The 16,228-nt window shown below is 48.9% G+C and overlaps 1 protein-coding gene across 5 annotated transcripts in view; it reads left to right on the forward strand.

Annotated features, from left to right (window-relative positions):
- Positions 1-9,851: 9,851 nt before the first annotated feature.
- Positions 9,852-16,228, forward strand: part of LOC137434493 (transcriptional repressor p66-beta) — a 77,618-nt gene continuing 71,241 nt past the window's right edge. For all 5 annotated transcript variants that reach the window (XM_068127554.2, XM_068127555.2, XM_068127556.2 and 2 more), the window contains exon 1: positions 9,852-10,021. The gene's annotated coding sequence lies outside the window, so the exon portion shown is untranslated. The remainder of the gene's footprint in view (positions 10,022-16,228) is intronic.

A 16,228-nucleotide genomic window follows, 5' to 3' on the forward strand; every position in this document is an offset into this window, starting at 1 on the left:
ATCGGGTGCGTGGTTTGGGAGATATCGTTAATTAAACGAAAATATATAAAAATTTTAAATGGATATCTCTTGTTTATTCTAGAGTTCTCCTCAAGCCGCACTGCGCGCCCTCAGCCTCGTCTCGTGAACGTTAACAGCGCAACGCAGCACGCGCTTTCCGGATGGGCGGAGCCAAGCCGAGCAACATATATATACACATCGATCATTGATCGTGAACTGGAAAATATAATAAATTACTGATATTTAGCGACTCGAAAGGTTCTTTATCAACAACTTGATCGCAGGAGATTCCATCTGCCATGATCTTTCTTGGGAAAACCACATTTCCAGGCTGGCCTCCAAAGCCAGTCGCCGACTGGGCATCCTCCGTCGTGCGAAGTCCTTCCTAGGCACACCTGAGCTCCTCACCACATACAAGGCTTTCATCCGCAGCTCAATGGAATACTGTTCTCCCCTATGGGCTGGTGCTCCTGCCTCACACCTGGCTCGGCTTCACGCTGTTGAATCCAAAGCTTTCAGAATCATTGGAATCTCCCGCGATGAAGCTATCTCTGAGGGCCTTTCACTCACTCACCGCAGGCAGGTAGGTGGTCTTTCTGTCTTCTACCGACTCCTCTCCGGCCTTGCTCCCCCAGCTCTCTCTGTGCTCTGTCCCCCAAATATTCCTACAGGTCGCACAAGATCTGCCAGCCACCCTCTGATGGTTAAACTGCCGAAATCTCGGCTCTCTGCTCACCTTCACTCTTTCATTCCTCTTTTCTCCCGCCTCTGGAACAAACTCCCACACTCACTTCAATCACACTCCTCCCTCCAGGTCTTCAAAACAGCTGTTCACCACCATCTCTTATCTTCCCCCATCCAAAACCTTGATCTTTTCTACCCCCACTAATTCACCCCAGATCCACCTTGTTTGAAATTCCAACTTCTTTCCTGGAAGTCTTGGCAGTGTCCATATGTTTTATACCTCTCCCACCCCCCCCCCTTCCCATGCCTCCCCCCCAAAGCCCTCTCCCCTCCCACAGTTCTCTCGATGTCTCCATGTCTCTCGGTCCCTGCTCTCAAATGTTGTGTTTGTGTCCTTCCCCCTCTCTCCCCATCTTGTCTACCGCTCCCGATGTTATTTGTTTTGTGTGTCTGTTTGTCTTTCTGTGTGATTAATGTTCGCTCTTTCACGAGCCTCGATCTTGTATACAAAAACAAACAAAAAACAAACAAAAAAAAACCTTTTCTCGTGCTTCTGCTGACCTGTCTGCAGGGTGTATAAATCGAAGTCCCGAGTGTGAATCACAGGTGAGCCCATCCTGAGGTAATTAGCGATTGGGAACGATTCAGAACCTGTGGATAAATAACCCTTGGTAATTTCCCCAACAGTATTCCGGACGTCAGACTGCCGGTAGGGGACATGTATTGCAGCGCAATACTCAGAATGCTTGTTATTAATATTGTTATGTCGGTGGAGTAAAGGAATATCTAGAGCCAGATAGATCTGTATAGGTAGGTATTCGACTGTCGCGATAGGGAATCTACCCTGTAATAAGTTCCATGTGTAGGCCGGTTTGTCGGGATAAACTGTATTGATGTCCCCACTACGGGGGAGCAGGGCATGCTAAATATTCCAGGGATTATGGATAAGATTCCTTTGTTCGTCACTCCCCCTGTCACCAAACCTTTGTCCCTTTTGGCAACGCATTCCTATAAACACTTAGACAGGCCCTTTAGTGCACACAGTAATTAAATCCCCTTCCATTACAACGACTTTGGAAAACAGGCAGGAAGCCAGATCGGGGCACTGCCGGATGGCCGCAGCCAGCTACACCTCCGGCAGGCCTAGCAACATCGAGTGACACGAGCTATAACCACGCTACAGGGAATGTGTGATTGGTTGGCGCGGAAGGCGCGAACCTCCAGCCAATCAGGGCGGGAGGCGCGAAGACGCGACGGAGGAAAAGATAGTTCATTGGAGGGAAGGCGCTGGAAGGTTCGGTGAATGGCGGGAGGCTGGAAGGGACTGATTGGGTGGCGCGCCAAGGCTGACATCACCGCCCCAGGTTATAAAAGGGCATGCCGGACGACATTTTCCCTCTTGCGCTCTCTGGCTCTTGCGCTCTCTGGCTGTCTTAACGCTGCATGACGTCTTGTGCTCTCTGTGCTTCCCTTCTTGGTCTTGTGAGAGGTCTTGGTGGTCGTTGGTTCGCCATCTTCGTGGTGCTTGGAGCCTGCTCGGTGCTTTTGGTGCTGTGAGCGGGCAGGACCTCGTGTGCGATCGATTTGGAGCTTGGAGCGAGGCATGCCGCTGAATCGACGAGGCCGGGGCGAGCGGGTCGTTTGAGGCCTGGTGGCGCACGAGCGGGGACGAACGGAGCCGCGTTTGGACGGCAGACACGACAAAACGACGGACAGTTAAGATGCACCACATTTCATACACGCCAACACTTTATTTTCCTTTCATTCATCCCTGTGTCCTGTTGTTGAGTCTGGTGTGTGGGATCCCAATCTAGGACCATTATTTTATTACCGTCGCGTTCCTTGTTATTGGGTTCCGGGAATAAATCTCTATTTTTGTACATTCTAATTTGGTGTTCGAGTACGTTAATTCCCGACAGGACCGGAGCTGCAGTCGGCACGCTCCAGGTAAGCGCTTTTCCCGCTTCTTCCTCTTCTCTTCTTCTTCCCGTGCTTCATAGTCAAATCCGTGTTTGGTCTTCGCCTCCAGTTAAAGCCGTTCTGGTCATCCGCGGTCCCTGGTATTAACCGGAGGCATTCGCATGACAACTGGTAGTCAGGAGTGGGATTGAATCCTGTTGTAAATTTGATGTCAATTAGTGTGGAGAATTTGGAAACAAAATTTTCGTAGTCGGAGGCGATAAATTTGCATCGTCGATCGGTGCGCGGGGCGCGAACAGCGCGTCAGTTAAAATTTAAATTTTATTACGGTTGGAAAAGCCGCGTGGGAAAGCGACCTCCTCTTAACGGATGGAGGAGGTGAGCGGCATGGAGGAAAGGAGAATGGAAGATGCGGGAAGCATAGAAGGTGAGCCGGAGGTAGGGGAATTGGAGGTTAGTCTTGGAACCTCCCCCGTCTCGAGCACCAACTTATCCCCCTCCCCTACCGGGGAGCCGGGAACAATTGGAGCGGCCCCGATACCCGACCAGGACTGGATACAAATGATGAGGGAAATGAGAGATAGCATGAGGGTTCAGAGGGAGCAGAGTGAGCGATTGGGAAATCAAATGAATGCTTAGAGAAAATAAATGAAGGACGAGATGAAGGGAATGAACAAGCAAATGAATAACAACATGAAGGGAATGAATGAGCAAATGAATAACAACATGAAGGGAATGAGTGACAAAATGGATGCTCAGGGTGAGCGGTTGGAAGGAAGAATTGAGGGATTGAATAACAAAATGGAGTCCCAGGGGAATGAACTAAAAGGAGAAATGAGGAGATTTGGTGCCGTTGGGGCACAGGAGAAGCCAAGGGTGGCAGAATTTGAATCGGAACTGGGGGGAAGGCAAATTGGGAATTGCATCGGGAATGGCAATTAAATTAAAATTGGAAGGGAATGACGAGTGTCGAAATTTAGATGGGGAATGCCTGCAGGTGAACGTGGAGTGTCCACAGGTGAACGTGGAGTGTCCACAGGTGAACGTGGAGTGTCCACAGGTGAACGTGGAGTGCCCACAGGTGAACGTGGAGTGTCCACAGGTGAACGTGGAGTGCTCACAGGTGAACGTGGAGTGCTCACAGGTGAACGTGGAGTGCTCACAGGTGAATGTGGAGTGCTCACAGGTAGATGGGGAGACTGCATGTGTAAAGGTAAATGGAGGATGTTTCCCACATGCTGGCCTGGAGGTTTATCGGGCCGGGTGGATGTCACAACACCCCAACCGAGGGAGCAATTTGAATCCTTGCAGCACCAGGGCGGTGGTGCAGTGCAACAGGGGGTAAAGTTATTGGGGGTCTGTGTGATGGAGCCGGGCCGGGTATTTAGTGGGGAAAGCCTGATGGGGCCAGAACTGATTGCGAATGTGAATGACGAGGATGATGTGATATGGCGGCTGGGGACCTGGGACACTGGGACAGTCCCATGGAGGACAAGGTTGACCAGGCCCAAAGGAGCTTGGGGAAGGAGGTGAGTCGGTCCGAGGAGGAGGTTGAGGTGACCGAGGGGACCCTCACCATACACTGCAATTTGGCAACAGAGGCTCCAAAATTGAATGACCAGTTGGGGGAGTGTGTTGGCTCCGGGCTGGATTCGGACAGAGAGGGATTGGGAGATCGAGCCTCTGAAGATTTGGTCCCCATAGGGAATTTGGAACAGCTGCAGGGAGGGGCAGAACAACCTGTGGTAGGGGTTGTTACCTGTAGCTGCGGTGATTGGACACCTGGGGCCAAAATTTTAAAAAGAAAATCTAAACTAAAATTTAAATGGGAGTTGGATTTGGAGCAGCCATGGAGGGAGTTGGTCCCCGGGCTGCAGAATTTGGACCAGTGGAAGTCGTTCGGGATGGCCTCGGGGAAAAGTTGCCCCTTTTTAAATTTGGGGATGCCAGCCAGCTGGGGGGCTGTGCTGGCGAGATTTGGACGTGGGGTCCAGCCCTGGGTGTCGAGGTACGACCTGGGCCCCACGGGGGTCTGGTGGAGTGTGGCGTCGCTTGTCCGTCGGGGCGCCGCCCGAGCGTGTGGCTCGGGCCGACAGGGCCACCGGACCCTGGGGGGGGGGGGGGGGGTGGAGGGGAAGGTTAAGACCTCCAGGGGGGGGGGGGGGTCCATGGTGGTTTCTCAAGCCTGGGATGGCATTTATTGAGGACCACTAGGGGGAGGTGTTGTGGGTCGCGCTTTGGTGGTGGCACCGCGGATGGCCAACATGGGCCTGATGTCGTGACTGCCCGGGCATGCGGCCTGACACCCTCTCCCTGAGACTCTGGGACAGCCAGCATGTGGTGACCTGACATGCTGTGCTGGTCTGTGGACGTGGGTCGAACCACATGGACAGGAATGAGATAGACCACCGGACAACCATTGGGGCATCTGTGGAACGTGATGGTGTGAGAGTGACCTTCCACAGATGGTCCGTTATGATTTATGGACTCTCGGTTTGGGAAGAGAGTCATGGGTTTGTTGAATCGGGAATTTGTAACGTGCCGAGCATATGGGCCATGCTCGGCTGGCATGTGTACGGCAAAGCATCTTTCTTTGGTGAGTTTAGGAAAATGTGAATAAATGTTTGGCATGGGTAATCTCGGGGTTATATGCAAATTTAAGGGTGAATTTTGTGAAGAGAAATGGTGGTCACTGCACAGTGACACCATTATTGATCCAGGTGTGCTAGACCAAAGAGTTGGAGGCTGTGATAAAATTGATAGGTTAGCAGGACACAGCCTTCAACTGGTTGCGGGGGTGACTGTGCCGATATTTGGGACGCGGGGTTATGGGGATGTAGTTGTGTAGTCCGAGGGTCAACGTGGTGCTGTGCGTGTCCGAGGTGTGTGGACCATGTCTTCTGGTGGGTCTCCTGGTGGAGCATGGCTGTCGACTGGACCTTGGTGTGGTCAAGTGTGGGTGGGCACTGGGGGGCTGCAGTTCTGTGGACTGGGGGACGAGGGCGGCATAGGTGACGTGAGGGGAATGCCACGCACTGCGACCGTCTCCCCCAGGGCCGAGGTTGTGCGTGCGGTAGTGTTTGTTGGCAGCAGGTGCTCACCACATTGGCCAGCTTGGGCTGGTGCAGCTGTGTTCCTCGCAGGGGGGGCCGAAGGATGGATGGTGGGTCACACCCTTGTGGACACTCATGGGCCATGTTGGCGTTTCGACTGCTCACCTTGTCCCGATGACCCTTGCACGGTAGAGGTGCAGAGCTGTCGTGGCCACATGTAGTTGTTTAGAACAGTTCACGGTTGGATGCAGACCCACATACCTACCAGTGTAGTGGGGAGAAAAGAGAAATTTTGTGGAATTTGGTTGGTCCAATGAGAAATTTTGGGATTTTGAGGGTGGATGGCACTTTGGGTCTGAGTAACCTGCAACTACCTGCGTTTCAGGTGAGAGGAGCTGATGTGTACTGTCCCAGGCTTCAGGACTTGCTATGTAAATTTGGGGACATGTAATTTGGAGTTGGGAGGCGGGTGAGAGTGATGAGATGGTCGGTGAGGGGGATGGAATGTGTGCCACAAAGTCTTGTGGGTGGCATTTATGTTTTTGTGTTGTGGTTATGTGTTTTATGTGGTCGTGGAGAATGGAAACTGAGAATGAGTGGTGAATATCGTGTTGGAAATTAAAATGTAATGGTAAACTGTGAACGGGGATTTCACAATAGCAGGCCATGGCAACTCTTCTGTAACATCTTTTTGGTACAATCATCGATGGAAATGTGTGAGAATTGAATGGCAGCGGGGGAGGAAATGTGTTTTGGGATCTTGTGGGTGGGGAAGGTGTGTGTGCCCGCAGGTACAGATCAAGCTCGGAGGAGCGATGCCTGCGACCCCCCCCCCCCCCCCCCCCTCTGCGGCAATTACCCCTGGCAGCCAGTGGTATCTGGAAATTGGAGCTTGTCGGTGGAGGGTCTGGTTGGGCGCCGTGGGGTAAAGGAGACCCCCGGCGACCCGTGGAGCTGCGCGGAAGCAGGAGGCAACGGAGCCTGGTGTGTGGAGACCCTCACCGGCGAGGTAACGGCGGAAAGGGCTGTTGGGCTGTCACGGGGCCAAGAGGTAAAGGGGGGGGGGGGGCAATGAATTTGTGAGTCTGTTGACTTGTGTTTAGGACTGCGGGCATCACAGCCTGAAGTGCCCCCACCATCTTAGTTGTGTGGTACCTCCCCGCTGCCTAGTTGAAAGAAATGCACACCATGAATATGACATCAATGCCATGGTCCTGCAGGGGGGGGGGGGGGGGGGGTGAAGTACGTGCTTGAAATGATTTTTGTGCTGTTGATGAGTTATGGAATGAGAATGCGTGGATAAGGGGTTGTGTTGCGTGAATGTGGGCGAAAACCACCGAGCCATGTCACTCACCTGTAACACCTGGACAGGGCCCGCAGAAATTTAGGGGTGCATTGGGATGGCCCCGCAGGTAAGGTTGCGTCTTGTGGCATCCACCGGGGGACGTGGTCTGGAGACCGGGGTATGTACAAATGTTTATTGGAGTTTTGAATTTTTGGTTAAGGATAAGTTTGTGGTTACGTTAGATTTTGAGTGTTGTTTGTTTCCTCCCTCCGCAGGAACAACGAATGAAATCATTGTACATACTTGCATGGTTGTTAAGGGGATTAGCATGTTAAGGAGGACAGGTAAGTAGCTCCGGCTCACTTCCACAGCCCTCCTTATTTATTTCGTAGGTTAATTAAGTGTGAGACAGTAAGTGTTAAGACTGGAATGGTAGCGCCTGCAGTGAACCTAGCAGGAGCTATGATTCCGGGGAGGGGGGGGGGGGGGGGGCTGTGTTATGTCGGTGGGGGTAGCGGAATATCTAGAGCCAGATAGATCTGTATAGGCAGGTATTCGACTGTCGCGATATGGAATCTACCCTGTAATAAGTTCCATGTGTAGTCCGGTTTGTCGGGATTAGCTGTATTGATGTCCCCGCTACTGGGGAGCAGGGCGTGCTAAATAGTCCAGGGATTATGGATAAGATTCCTTTGTTCGTCACCCCCCCCCTGTCGCCAAACCTTTGTCCCTTATGGCAACGCATTCGTATAAACACTTAGACAGGCCCTTTAGTGCACACAGTAATTAAATCCCCTTCCCTTACAACGACTTTGGAAAACAGGCAAGAAGCCAGATCGGGGCACTGCCGGATGGCCGCCGCCAGCTACACCTCCGGCAGGCCTAGCAACATCGAGTGACACGAGCTATAACCACGCTACAGGGAACGTGTGATTGGTTGGCGCGAACCTCCAGCCAATCTCTAGCCAGCCTCCAGCCAATCAGGGCGGGAGGCGCGAAGACGCGACGGAGGAAAAGGTGGTTCATTGGAGGGAAGGCGCTGGAAGGTTCGGTGAATGGCGGGAGGCTGCAAGGGACAGATTGGGTGGCGCGCCAAGGCTGACGTCACCACCGCAGGTTATAAAAGGGCATGCCGAACAACATTTTCCCTCTTGCGCTCTCTCGCTCTTGCGCTCTCTGGCTCTTGCGCTCCCTGGCTGTCTTGACGCTGCACGACGTCTTGTGCTCTCTGCCCTTCCCTTCTTGGTCTTGAGAGGTCTTGGTGGTCGTTGGTTCGCCATCTTCGTGGTGCTTGGAGCCGTGCTCGGTGCTCGGTGCTTTTGGTGCTGTGGGCGGGCGGGACCTCGTGTGCGATCGATTCGGAACTTGGAGCGAGGCGTGCCGCTGAATCGACGAGGTCGGGGCGAGCGGGTCATTCGAGGCCTGGTGGCGCACGAGCGGGGCCGAACGGAGCCGCGTTTGGACGGCAGACACAATAAGACGACGGACAGTTAAGACGCACCACATTTCATACACGCCATGCGCTTTATTTTCCTTTCATTCATCCCTGTGTCCTGTTGTTGAGTCTGGTGTGTGGGATCCCAACTTAGGACCATTATTTGATTACCGTCGCGTTCGTTGTTATCGGGTTCCGGGAATAAATCTCTATTTTTGTACATTCTAATTTGGTGTTCGAGTACGTTAATTCCCGACAAGCGCTTTTCCCGCTTCTTCCTCTGCTCTTCTTCTCTTGACTCTCTGACTCTGACTCTCTCTGACTCTGACTCGGAGTCTCTGACTTCATAGTCAAATCCGTGTTTGGTCGTCGCCTCCAGTTAAAGCCGTTCTGGTCATCCGCGCGCGGTCCCTGGTATTAACCAGAGGGATTCGCACGACAATATTATTATTATTTTGCTGTGTATGTTACGAACGAATGGAAATGTTATTTGTAATTGTATTCCCATCCCATTCATGGTTTCTCTGGTCTGTGTTGAAGATAAGTTGTTTCACACTGACTGCAGGAAGTTGAATCAATGAGCAACTTGCTAATTATTCTGTTGATGGCACTTACTTGCTTACTTGCTTACTGGATTTTGGACTTTGCAGGTGTTCGGAAATTCCAGTGAATAGCCTCGATTAGCTTGCCGTGTGCCGTGCGTCATTGGTCGCGCCTTACTTTGGAGTTATTGATTAATTGAAAAGTAAGTTGGAAATGTTTGTGGATATGCAGGGTGGGTTCAGTTATATTAAAGTCAAAAGTGGATGGTGATTATAAAATGGTTGTTCCGCTGGGCGTGACTGTGCCGGTAGGCGTGACTGTGCCGGTAGGCGTGGTTGTATCGCTGACGTAATGTGCACAGTAGGTTAGGGCAGGCATATGGAATTTGTTCATGGTGCCGGCGATAGCTCGCCTGTTCTTTGGATTGGACACCGTGGGATATTTAACGTCCACCGAGTACCAACACCGACAGACGAGACGCCCCGTCTGACGTACCTGTGAAACACCAGGATGGCAGTTTATACCTGGGTCGGGATTCGAACCTAGGCTAGACAGCTTAGAGGAGTGTGCTTACCTCGAGATCACCCTGGTAGCCCCCCTTTAACCAGGTATCCCTAACCATCCTTCACGATATTAAAAGCCCAACCGAAGGATGAATGGCGGACCCCGCGACGCAGTGACGACGACCATGGTAACCGTGGCACCGCTAATGGTGCCCTCGCCCTCTCCCGCCAAAACGCCACAGACTCGCGGCTTCATGCGCTCCCGGTGACCACGGAGCAACGGACCAACGCTCCCGACGTGTGACGTTTTCCATGCGAGCCGAGTCTCCGTCACGACACGTTCCCGTCGTCCCCTCTGGGAATGCGTCCGCCCGGCCCCGCCGTGCCTCCCGACGCCGTATTTCCGTTTCCCGTTACTTCACGACCGCTCGGGTTCTGCGGCCGCTTCACGTTCCGTGCGTCGTGCTCGTGCAGACATCCTCGCCTCGGCGACCCCGGGCGTGCTTCGCGTCGCGAGCACGAAGAGCCGGATCGCGTGCGGGGCCGCGGCGGCTCTGCTGGACCCGGCGATCCGAGATCCCGCGCTCGGCCTCCCCGGGTAAGGCGCTCGCGGTGCTTTTCACCTTCGGTCTTGCCTGGTCCTGGGTATTCGGTCGACCTTCACGTCACGTGACGCGCCTTGCACCTCATTCGGGTCCTCGTGAGCATCTTGTGTCGTCCTTGTGTCTCAGTTTGAAAGACACGAGATTTTGTCCCGCTTCGTCTATCAATCATTGAAGGGTGTTAATGGGGATGCGTGTGTACGTCCGAGTGAGACTGTCCGTCTACCTTGTGAGCGCTACACAGACCACAGGTATAATAGACGCTCAGGGGTCTTACGAAGCAAAGGTGGTGGTGGTGGTTCGTATGTAGCCTGCGGTTGCTGGTTGCATCATTGCTGGAAGTGCGCCTCTGGATGACTGACCTGGAGTCGACCCACCTGGTGTTGATTAAACGGCTCGAACTCAAGACCCCGATATATCAAGCCGCAGCCACCTGAAGCCATAAGCCAGTACACCTTTTCAAAGAAATGTGGAGCAATGTCTTACGGAGCACTGAAGGTGGACGGAGGTTATGTCTGTCTGTCTGTCTCTGTCTGCGAACAGGATATCTCAAAAAGGTGTGGACGGATTCGGACAAAATTTGGTGGAGAGTTTGGGTGTGAGACAAGGACGAAGGTATTCAATTTTGGGGAAGATCCGGGTCTGGATCAGATAATGTTTTTCAAGTGATTCTTGATCATTGAGTGATCTGGGACAAAAAGATGTACCTTATATCACGGTATCTCAAAAGGTTGTGGACGAGACGACGAGTTGTGACAAAACTTGGTGAATGAGTTGGTTAGGTGACAAGTACAAGCCGATCCGATCTTGGAGGTCAGGATCCAGATCTGACCTATCGGTGGATACAAACCGTAAACTGTTCAACCTGGTACAGGTATGCCCTCTACCGAACTGAGTGCCCTTCCAGTTTGTACAACAGTTGCTTTGTTAAAACGTTGCAGGAACGTGTTGACCCATTTTGCAAACTCCAAAAGCAAAAAGGCCAATGACCTTAATTTAGGTTTCCATTCGTTGCTGAGATGAATCACCTTCCACCTGATTCATGATTTGGGCCGAAAAAGGTCGGAGTACTGAGCAAGGAAGTGATAAACCGCGACAAATTGACGTCGATCGTCCCTACGCCGCCACACATTGGTCATTGTGAAGGAAATACAGAATGGAACCATAATCTCCTCCACAAGGAACCATAATGTCCTCCACAAGGAACCATAATCTCCTCCACAAGGAACCATAATGTCCTCCACAAGGACCCATAATGTCCTCCACAAGGAACCATAATGTCCTCCACAAGGAACCATAATGTCCTCCACAAGGAACCATAATCTCCACAAGGAACCATAATCTCCTCCACAAGGAACCATAATCTCCACAAGGAACCATAATCTCCTCCACAAGGAACCATAATCTCCTCCACAAGGAACCATAATGTCCTCCACAAGGAACCATAATCTCCTCCACAAGGAACCATAATCTCCTCCACAAGGAACCATAATGTCCTCCACAAGGAACCATAATGTCCTCCACAAGGAACCATAATGTCCTCCACAAGGAACCATGATCTCCTCCACAAGGAATCATGATCTCCTCCACAAGGAACCATAATCTCCTCCACAAGGAACCATAATGTTCTCCACAAGGAACCATAAACTCCTCCACAAGGAACCATAATCTCCTCCACAAGGAACCATAATGTCCTCCACAAGGAACCATAATCTCCTCCACAAGGAACCATAATGTCCTCCACAAGGAACCATAATGTCCTCCACAAGGAACCATAATGTCCTCCACAAGGAACCATAATGTCCTCCACAAGGAACCATAATGTCCTCCACAAGGAACCATAATCTCCTCCACAAGGAACCATAATCTCCACAAGGAACCATAATCTCCTCCACAAGGAACCATAATCTCCACAAGGAACACATGTGTTCCTTCCTTCCTCCAAGGAACACTTCCTTCCTGGAAGTCTTAGCATTGTCCATGTGTTTTATACGTATATAAAACACATGGACAATGCTAGTGGGCTATGAGCCAGACCCCCCAAATTGACCGGTCGGTACCATACAGATGGAGTAAGGCTCATTGTGATTTTTAGCAAGATATATGTCCCTAGATATGAAAAAAAAGTGATAGCAGTGTATAACTCTCGGCCATCTCTGTGTTATCACCCGAAATATTATTATACGCCTGCTTCGCTTCGCCAAAAAATGTGATATTTGCTAAAATTGGAATAAATATGTTTTTAAGGACCACACAGTGCCGAGATCGAGATCGAGATCGTATTTGTTCGAGAGATCATGATAAACCTAGAGTGTGGAGCAAGTTTGCATGCATTGTGAAATACTAGGGCATGCCCGTACTATATATATGCCCGTACTATATATCTATCTAAAATTATATCCCCCCCCTCTATTTACATGAAATGTTTTGGTCCATTCGCAACGCCAAAGCGAACGGCGAACGGCTTGCGAGTACAGTGACAATCCCCCCCCTCTATTTACATGAAATGGTTTCGTCCATTCGCAACGACCACAGAACCCCCCCCCCTCTATTTACATGGAATGGTTTGGTCCATTCGTAACGCCAAAGCGAACGGCGAACGGCGAACGGCTAAATCGCCATAGCTCGGTAAGTACTTGTCCGATTAATTTCAAACCTTGAAAAGGCACATCCTCGGGTCCCCAGCAATATACCTGGCAAGTTTCAAGTATATCGGACCGGTAGTTGTCGAGAAATCGTTGTCGCATACACACATACACACACACATACACACAGAGATTAATGGAATTATAGATAGATAATGTAGCTGATGTTACAAACCTACTTTAGGATACTAGCTAATACCAAAAATTACACTGAGATACCAAAAGTAGGAGACGAATAAACCTAAAATGTTCAAAAGCTATGTTTCGTTCCAAAATATCAAAATTAGGGGGTATGGTTGAACATATTTTGAACTTTGCCAAAATATGTGCCCCAAACAACCACCATATTACAAAGTAATGATATATTCCAATGCAGTTGTTCCTTGCGAAGATTTTCAGGGGTCAAATGTTACTCTGGGAGTTTTCATTTTTGAAATATTGACAAAAATGTACAATGTGAATTCTGAACTCGAAGCGATTTCGACCACTTTTTCACTAAATTTAACATATTTTTTGACATTATATCAATATTTTGATAAATAACCCCCACAAATGTTCTATATTTCTATTACTATATTAGTTGGCATCCAGTATGCAAATTATTGGCACTCTGTGGTCCTTAAAAACATATTTATTCCAAGTTTAGCAAATATCACATTTTTTGGCGAAGCGAAGCGGGCGTATAATAATATTTCGGGTGATAACACAGAGATGGCCGAGAGTTATACACTGCTATCACTTTTTTTTCATATCTAGGGACATATATCTTGCTAAAAATCACAATGAGCCTTACTCCATCTGTATGGTACCGACCAACCCCCTTGGCTCATAGCCTATAGGACTTCCAGGAAGGAAGTTGGAATTTCAAAAAGGTGTATCTGGGGTGAATTAGCGGGGGTAGAATAGATCAAGGTTTTGGATGGGGGAAGATAAGAGATGGTGGTGAACAGCTGTTTTAAATACCTGGAGGGTGGAGTGGGATTGAAGAGAGTGAGGGAGTTTGTTCCAGAGGTGGTTGAAAAGAGGAATGAAGGAGTGAAGGTGAGCAGAGAGCCTAGATTTAGGCAGTTTAACCATCAGAGGGTTGCAGGCAGATCTTGTGCGACCTGTAGGAATATTTGGGGGACAGAGCCCAGAGAGAGCTGGGGGGGGGCAAGGCCGGAGAGGAGTCGGTAGAACACAGAAATACCACCAACCTGCCTGCGGTGAGTGAGTGAAAGGCCCTCGGAGTTGGCTTCATCGCGGGAGATTCCAATGATTCTGAAAGCTTTGGTTTCAACAGCGTGAAGCCGAGCTAGGTGTGAGGCAGGAGCACCGGCCCAGAGTGGGGAGCAGTATTCCATTGAGCTGTGGATGAAAGCCTTGTATGTGGTGAGGAGCTCAGGTGTGCCAAGGAAGGACTTCGCACGATGGAGGATGCCCAGTCGGCGACTGGCTTTGGAGACCAGCTTGGGTTCTCTTTCTTTCACTTTCTGGATTCACTTTCTTCACATTCACATTTGAAGAGTTCACTTTCTGGGGTCGTATTTCCAGAGGTCATCTCTCCTGTTGCTTTAAACAAAGGAGAAAGATAAGCTCTCACCTTGTTTTTTGTTTATTTAAGTTACAAAATATTCCCTTTTCCTGCTCCCACTGCCCTCTCCAGCCTGATGGAGGCTTAAGACCTTAGGGTCCTCAGTTCGAGCCCCTGTCGATCAACACCGGGTGGGTTGACTCACCCGGTCATCCTTCCATGGTCTGCAAAACGAGTCCCAGTTTAGTGGGAAGTACCAGAGTGACCTGAGTATCCTGCTGAAGAGTGGCGACCCGTCCAGGTGCCCCCTCAGCCAATGGAAAATCATTCCAATGGAAAACTACGCGTCTGAAGATGTAAAGTGGTTTATCTTTTTCTTCTTCCCTCTCCCAATCCAACATTCCATTTCCACATGCATTCTTCTTCCCTGATGAATCTGCACTGACGAAATGAACTCTTATTAGCACATGAGTGGTTGTCCCAAGGGTCATCGGCGGTCTTATGGTCTTTCAATGGCTCTGATTTTATCTTTTTTAATTCATCATGAGATTCCGTGTCTCCGGACACTGGGCGACAAGTGTCAAAAAATGGAGATTTGAAAAAAAAGTATTACAGGGTTACCTGGGAACCAAGAATGATCAATACAGAGACAAATAATCTGAATAATCGTTAGAAAGATGTGTTCAGACAAATAATGTGTCTTCAGACAAATAATGTGTCTTCAGCAAATGATGTGTCTTCAGCAAATAATGTGTCTTCAGACAAATAATGTGTCTTCAGCAAAAAATGTGTCTTCAGACAAATAATGTGTCCAGAAAATAATGTGTCTTCAGACAAATAATGTGTCTTCAGCAACTAATGTGTCTTCAGACAAATAATGTGTCTTCAGCAAATAATGTGCCTTCAGACAAATAATGTGTCTTCAGCAAATAATGTGTCTTCAGACAAATAATGTGTCTTCAGCAAATAATGTGTCTTCAGACAAATAATATGTCTTCAGCAAATAATGTGTCTTCAGACAAATAATGTGTCTTCAGCAAATAATGTGTCTTCAGACAAATAATGTGTCTTCAGCAAATAATGTGTCTTCAGACAAATAATGTGTCTTCAGCAAATAATGTGTCTTCAGCAAATAATGTGTCTTCAGCAAATAATGTGTCTTCAGCAAATAATGTGTCTTCAGCAAATAATGTGTCTTCAGCAAATAATGTGTCTTCAGACAAATAATGTGTCTTCAGCAAATAATGTGGCTTCAGCAAATAATGTGTCTTCAGCAAATAATGTGTCTTCAGACAAATAATGTGTCTTCAGCAAATAATGTGTCTTCAGACAAATAATGTGTCTTCAGACAAATAATGTGTCTTCAGCAAATAATGTGTCTTCAGCAAATAATGTGTCTTCAGCAAATAATGTGTCTTCAGACAAAGAATGTGTCTTCAGACAAATAGTGTCTTCAGCAAATAATGTGTCTTCAGACAAATAATGTGTCTTCAGCAAATAATGTGTTTTCAGCAAATAATGTGGCTTCAGCAAATAATGTGTCTTCAGCAAATAACGTGTCTACAGACAAATAATGTGTCTTCAGTAAATAATGTGTCTTCAGACAAATAATGTGTCTTCAGCAAATAATGTGTCTTCAGACAAATAATGTGTCTTCAGACAAATAATGTGTCTTCAGCAAATAATGTGTCTTCAGACAAATAATGTGTCTTCAGACAAATAGTGTCCAGCAAATAATGTGTCGTCAGCAAATAACGTGGCTTCAGACAAATAATGTGTCTTTAGCAAATAATGTGTCTTCAGCAAATAATGTGTCTTCAGCAAATAATGTGTCTTCAGCAAATAATGTGTCTTCAGACAAATAATGTGTCCAGCAAATAATGTGGCTTCAGCAAATAATGTGTCTTCAGCAAATAATGTGTCTTCAGACAAATAATGTGTCTTCAGCAAATAATGTGTTCAGACAAATAATGTGTCTTCAGACAAATAATGTGTCTTCAGCAAATAATGTGTCTTCAGCAAATAATGTGTCTTCAGCAAATAAT

Source organism: Myxine glutinosa, chromosome 10 (genome assembly GCF_964187855.1).
Source record: "Myxine glutinosa chromosome 10, kmMyxGlut1.1, whole genome shotgun sequence".
Classification (NCBI taxonomy): Eukaryota; Metazoa; Chordata; class Myxini; order Myxiniformes; family Myxinidae; genus Myxine; species Myxine glutinosa.